Source organism: Sturnus vulgaris, chromosome 11 (assembly GCF_052056855.1).
Source record: "Sturnus vulgaris isolate bStuVul1 chromosome 11, bStuVul1.hap1, whole genome shotgun sequence".
NCBI lineage: Eukaryota > Metazoa > Chordata > Aves > Passeriformes > Sturnidae > Sturnus > Sturnus vulgaris.
Genome location: NC_142253.1, coordinates 19039007 through 19045911, shown reverse-complemented (window position 1 = coordinate 19045911; position 6905 = coordinate 19039007). Strand labels below are relative to the sequence as shown.

The 6905-nt window shown below is 51.6% G+C and overlaps 2 pseudogenes; both read left to right on the top strand.

Moving 5' to 3' along the window:
• The first annotated feature begins 266 nt into the window (after positions 1-266).
• LOC148222520 (endogenous retrovirus group K member 5 Gag polyprotein-like) lies at positions 267-4716 on the top strand (annotated as a pseudogene).
• Positions 4717-5253: 537 nt separating this feature from the next.
• On the top strand, positions 5254-6609 carry LOC148222519 (uncharacterized; annotated as a pseudogene).
• The last annotated feature ends 296 nt before the right edge of the window (positions 6610-6905 follow it).

Here is a 6905-nt window from a genome sequence, read left to right as displayed (position 1 = left end):
AGCCCAGCCAGGGAGACCAGCTGCTGCTCACCTGGCCCCTCTCGGTCCAGACAGCAAGGCGCCAGCTGTCAGGGAGCCTTCCCCTAATCCCTCTTTCCACAGTTCCTTCTCTCCCAATTGTACCCCAAGTTCTACCCTGAAACCTGCTTTGAAAAGTTGCAAAGTTTGTAAATGTACCCCAAAACCCTCTCCCGCTCCTACCCCAAGCTCTACCCCAAAAACCCCAAAGTCAGTACAGTTCCAGTCGTTCCCCCCGGAGTCACAAAATGGCCTCCCGGACTCCGGCGCACAAGATGGCGCCGGCCACGTGGCATGGCCGGCCCCTTGTGCTCCGGCTCCTTCTTTTTCCCAGAATCCCTTCCTTACTGATCCTTACCCTCCTCCTCCGCCTGTGGCTTCGCCCCCTACCCCGTGTCCCAACCCCTTTCTGTTCCCACCTCCTTCCCCAAGTCCTGCCCCTATCTCCTCCCACTGGAAGGACGTTCCTCCTCCCCAGGCACCTGCTCCTCTTCCTCCGACTAAGACTCCTCCTCCTACTCCACCCCAGAGAGGCGGCCCCCAAGCTCAGTGGGTTCCGCCCATCATCATGAATGTTGCCAGTGTTCTGGCTCCTCCTTGGCAAGCAGTCCCGCCCCTCGTCTTCCAACTTCCGATTCCCATGCACCTCCTTCCGGTTCCCACGCTCTGGAAACCAGAAGTGACAGGCCAGGGGATCGGAACCCGGAAGCGGAGACCACACTCATTGCCGCACCGGTTTTTTATTCTCGTCAAAGGGATATTCCTAATTGGCGGCCATTCGAATACTCCCATAAAAAGGAGATCTGTAAGGCACAGAAGGAGTTTGGGAGAAAGAGTGAATATTTTAAAGGCCTATTGGAAACAACTTTCTCCTCCAATATTTTGGTCCCTAGCGACCTGAAAGGATTGTTCAGATGTCTCCTCCTATCAATCGAATACAGGCTGTGGGAGAACACATGGAAAAGGATGCTAGGGGAACTCCTGCCTGAACTCTGACAAATCCCCGAGTGCGCCGTTGACGCAGATCAAAAGCCAATAACAATGGATCATTTGTGCAGCGAGGGGGAGTGGTCACAGGCGGAAGCACAGGCAGAAAAAATACCAAAGCCTGTGATTTTGAAAATTCAAGCTGCTGCCGAGAAGGCATTCATCATGATGCCGACCACCGAGCCCCATGTCCATTATGCCACCATTAGACAGGGGCCGGCAGAACCTATTATTGAGTTTGTAGAAAGGCTAAAGATAGAACTTGAAAAACAAGTAAAGAGTCAAGACACCTTAGAAGAACTGATAATCGAAATGATAAAGTTAAATGCCAATGATGTGTGTAAACAAGTCATAACATCTCTACCTCTTTATCCCGAGCCGTCTCTCCAACTTATAGTGGAGGCCTGTGTGAAGCGCGCGGTTGTGCCAGCACCACCGATTCCAACTAGAGGAGGAGCGAAGATAGCAGCAATGACAGCAGCTGCAAAGACCTTCCCTGTGCACTGCTTCCTCTGTAACCAACCTGGTCATACTGTGCGTGTGTGCCCTCTTAAAAATAAAATCAATAATGGGCAGGGGCAGGGGGAGGTGGGAGGAAACACACAAACAAAAAAAAACTAACTGGGGAGCGCAAGCCCGCCTCGCATGAAAATAAAAATGAGGTGGGCCGCGAGGGGGACCTTGGTGGGGGCGAAACTAACACTGGATGTGACACCTCTACCGGACATGACATTTTTCAGATGTGACGAAAAGCGCCAGGGTGGACTCCTCGTCCTCCCCTGGGCTTGGCCTTGACAGATAACACTTATTTCGAGACACAGGACTGGCAGTCGGTGTCGGTGAAACCCACATCACCGGGTTTGTTCGCTGGACTCGACGGTACGTATGTCGTGCTTGGGGATACAAAGTGTACCCCTCCGGAGATTGAGATCATGCCGCAGATGCAACTTTTGTGTCTGGACGGTTTCTTTCTCCTGGCGCGGTGCATCCAACCGCCATACTTCCTGCCAAAAGAAGAGCCAATAGCGCAGGTGATCTCGGTGCCCAATATCATCGTGGCAAAGCCAGCTGATCCCTGCGTCTATTGGGCAGAAGTCATTGGCGAGAATAAACCTATAATTGGATGTGGACTCCGTCGGGGTGAAGACTACATTCACCTCAGCAGACTCTTTGACACAGGAGCGGATGTGACCATTATTCCAGAAAACATCTGGCCATCACATTGGGAATTGCAACCCGTGGCTGGCAGAATACAAGGAGTTGGGGGGGCCCAACTGGCTCAGCAGTCAAAAAGTGTAATTAAAATTGAGGGACCTGAAGGGCAGGTGGCTAATGTCTGCCCCTTTATTATGGAGTATAAAGCTCCCCTGTGGGGCAGAGATGCCATGTCGCAATGGGGTGTTCGTATTGAAATCCCAAAAACTCTGCGGGATTTTTCCTAGCAGCCACTGTGGAGTGCCCTGTCCAGAAACTGAACTGGCTATCTGATGAACCAGTATGGATAGATCAGTGGCCGCTTAACAAACAGAAATTGCAGGCGCTCAACGAACTCGTGGAGGAGCAGTTGGCCAAAGTTAACATCGAGCCAACCTGGAGCCCCTGGAATTCTCCGGTCTTTGTCATCAAAAAGCCGGGGAAGGACAAGTGGCGGCTCCTTCACGACCTTCGTGAAATTAACAAAAAGACAGAAGACATGGAGTCTCTGCAACCAGGCATGCCCTCACCCTCAATGCTGCCGCAAAATTGGAATCTGGCAGTTTTGGATATAAAGGATTGTTTCTTTCAAATTCCCCTCAACCCCGAAGACGCACCACGGTTTGCCTTCTCGGTTCCCTCCATCAACTGGGAAGCCCCAATGAGGCACTTCCATTGGCGGGTACTGCCTCAGGGCATGAAGAACAGCCCCAGTATCTGTCAATGGTACGTGGCCTCATTGCTGTCTCCTGTCTGCGCCAAGGCACGGGAGGCCGTCATCCTGCACTATATGGATGACGTGCTGATTTGTGCCCCCATGGACGACATGCTGCAGCATGTCCTTGACCTTGTCATCGAGGTTTTGATCTCTGCAGGGTTTGAGCTCCAGAAGGAGAAAGTTCAAAGGATGCCCCCGTGGAAGTATCTCGGGCTCCAAATTACCAACAGGACTATTGTCCCACAGAAATTGGCAATTAACACCAAGCCAAAAACCCTTGCAGATTTCCACCAGCTGTGTGGGTCATTGAATTGGGTCAGACCCTGGCTAGGATTGACCACCGAGTACCTAGCCCCTCTTTTCAATTTATTGAAAGGGGGAGATGAGTTACTTTCTCCTAGGGTGCTGACCCCAGAGGCGAAGACAGCTCTGGAAAAGGTAGAGAAGGCAATGGGAACAAGACAGGCCCATCGCTACCTGCCAAACCTGCAATTTGAGTTTATTATCTTGGGACGGCTGCCGCACCTCCACGGCCTTATTTACCAATGGAACCAGGACCAGAGGGACCCCGTCTTGATCATAGAGTGGGTGTTCCTCAGTCATCAGAGGTCCAAAAGTATCACCAAGCCACAAGAGCTGATGGTGCAGCTGGTCAGGAAGGCCAGGGCCCATTTGCTAGAGGTGGCGGGTTGTGATTTTGCGTTCATTCGAGTACCACTTGCCTTGTCATCAGGCAAGCTGACTAAGGAGGTTTTGGAGCATTTGCTCCGGGAGAATGAGACTCTTCTCTTTGCCCTTGACAGCTACAAAGGACAAACATCTGTCCACCACCAAAGTCACAAATTATTTAATTCAAATTTTAATCTGGTCCCTAAAGAGAAATTGAGCTGGGTGCCACTCAAAGCTCTAACCGTTTTTACGGATGCATCCGGGGCTTCGCACAAGTCAGTCATGACTTGGAAGAACCCCCAGACTCAGCGGTGGGAGGTAGATGTTAAGGTTGTTGAGGGTTCCCCTCAGATTGCCGAGTTAGATGCAGTCATTAGAGCTTTTGACAGGTTCTCAGAGCCACTCAATTTGGTCACAGATTCGGCCTACGTGGCGGGTGTGGTGTCAAGAGCAGAGAACACTGTTTTGAAAGAAGTCTCCAATCCAAACCTCCACAGTCTGCTCTCGGAGCTGATATATGCTGTCTCCCACCGAGAGCATCCGTACTTTGTGATGCACGTAAGATCGCACACAGACCTGCCAGGCTTTATCGCTGAGGGTAATCAGAGAGCGGACAACCTGGCTGTGCCAGCTGATATGGCTAGGCTCCCTGATATTTACCAACAAGCAAAGCTGAGCCATCAGAAATTCCATCAGAATGCACCTGGCTTGGTACGGCAATTCCAACTAAGCCATGACCAGGCCAGGGACATTGTGGCCACATGTCCCCAATGCCAGAAGCTTGAGGTGCCAACCCTGAGCTCTGGCGTCAATCCTAGAGGCCCGGAGAGCTGCGAGTTATGGCAGATTGATGTCACCCATGTTCCGCAGTTCAGCAGGTTAAAGTATGTACACGTGAGTGTGGACACCTTTTCCGGGGCAGTCTTCGCTTCTGCCCACACAGGGGAGAAGGCCAAGGATGTACAGAAACACCTTGTACAAGCCTTCTCGGTGTTGGGGATCCCCAAGGAACTCAAATCGGACAATGGCCTGGCATATGCTTCCACGGCCTTCTGGGAGTTCCTGCAGAGGTGGGGAATTAAGCATAAGACTGGCATTCTGTATTCCCCCACAGGTCAGGGCATGGTTGAGCGTGCCCATCAAACGCTCAAACGGGTCCTGGAGCAGCAACAGGGCAATACCCAATTTGACTCACCCCATACTAAATTGCATAGAGCCCTTTTTACAATCAACTTTCCTAACTGCTCCTTCGAAGTGTTGAGTCCTCCCATTGTGAGGCACTTCACGAACTCTTCACCATTACGGTTGAGAAAACACCCTCCCGTAAAGAACCCAGAGACCGGAAAAACGGAGGGCCCACATGAGTTAGTCACCTGGGGTCGTGGGTATGCTTGTGTATCAACGCCTTTTGGTTTGAGGTGGGTCCCTCAAAGGTGGGTCCGGCCCTATACTGCCAGTCAGGGACATCTGTCAGGGCCAACCTCAGGAGATGTAAAATATGCAGCGCTTCGTCTTCACCGGCGCCCCTCCCTAGAACACCAAGGGTCCCCCCAGCAGGCAGGACAGCCCCTCTTCCAATCTGTTTCCTCCCCGTGAAATTCATTAATTATTTGAGTGACCCGTTCCCTTTTCTTGTTTTGTTTTAGTCAGCCGCCCAGAGCCCCAGGATGTGGTACGCCCTTGTCATCTGGGCATGCCTCTGCCAGTCTTCGATGGAGTGGATAGTCCCCCAGCCGAGGAAGAATGTGTGGGTCACCTTGGCCCAGGCTATGCAACAGGACCATCTCTGCCTGTCAACTGTGGCAACAGGGAATCCACTTTCAACCTCCCTGGTGGGGGATCCCATTTCAGCCCAACGAATATCCCAAAACCATCACTAATATGAGAGATGATTTCAATGCCCGGTGGTGGCACCCCCCTATGCCTCCTACCCTATGATCAACCCCCTCTGGGTGTGGTGGGAGTGGTCGAGAGACCTTCCCAAAGCACCCGAGGAGCCTCAAGAATTGGAGTTACTTGGTTCAGCCCCATCCCCTTTTTGTATTCAAAATCACTATAGATGGTCCAACCCCGAATCTTACCTAAACGTCATCCAACCTAACCTTGAGTACAGAGCTGCCACGTGGTGCAACACCACCGCCCAGATTGAGGGGACCCCTGTGGACCAACCGTGTCAGCTCGGTAAGGGGGTCTTCTTGATCTGTGGCGACCGGGCGTGGGCAGGCATCCCCTCTCACCTGATAGGAGGGCCGTGCACTCTTGGGCGACTGACCCTGTTTTCACCTAACCGAACCCAAACTTCGAATTGGAAATCTAAAAACACAAAATCGGCTATCCAAAAGAGAGAAGCACATAATTTGGATGAAAATTACAACGCGGATGTTTTTCACTGGTCGAAATCAAAAAGAGTTGCTGTGTCCATCTTTTTGCCAGGGGTGGCAGCAGCTGAAGCCCTAGGTGAATTGGGCCACCTAGAGTGCTGGGTGGCGAAGCAGGCAAATCTTACGTCAGCAGCCCTAAGCAACCTCCTAGCAGACGAGGAAATCACCAGGCAGGCGACCCTACAAAATCGGGCAGCAATAGATTTCCTGTTGCTTGCTCATGGCCACGGCTGCAAGGACTTTGAGGGCCTCTGCTGCCTCAACTTGTCATCCCGGAGCAGCAGTGTCCACTCCAAGATCCAACAGATATAAGGCCTCGTCACTAACATCAAAGAGGAATCCAAAAACTGGCTGAAAAACATCTTTAAGAGCTGGGGACTTTTGGGTTGGCTGGCTTCCATTGTCAAAACCATTATTTCAGTTGTCCTTGTTGTTCTTCTTGTTTGTATTGCGATCCCCATTATCAAGACATTGGTTATTCGCAGCATCTCCCCAACACCCCAAGTAAGCTGCGCAGAGGTGGGGCCCGTCCCGGAGTGGAATCTTGAAGATCCCCCGACTGGTGAAGAGACAGAAGCAGTGGAAGAGGAAGAGGACAGGCCAACCTCTGGCGAGGACTCTGAGAATGTCACCTCTGTTTAGAAAGAAAGGGGGAGATGTTGTGTTGTGTTGTTTAATGTTAATCTTTTTCATATGTTAATGGTTTGTCCCATGTTCGTCCCCATAAGTTTTGTATAAAATGATTTAGCCCTTACCCGCCTATCCCCTTGTCCTTCAACCCTAAACCACTCCCAGCTTCCAGATCCTTCCCTTTCCCTCACACTAATCCCTGCCCCTAGCTCTGTCAATCCTCCGCAGACCCTGCCCCAGGTTCTAGAAAGTTCTCCCTACTTTGTTAGACGATTGGTTGTTGTACCCCAGTTGACACCCACATGCTT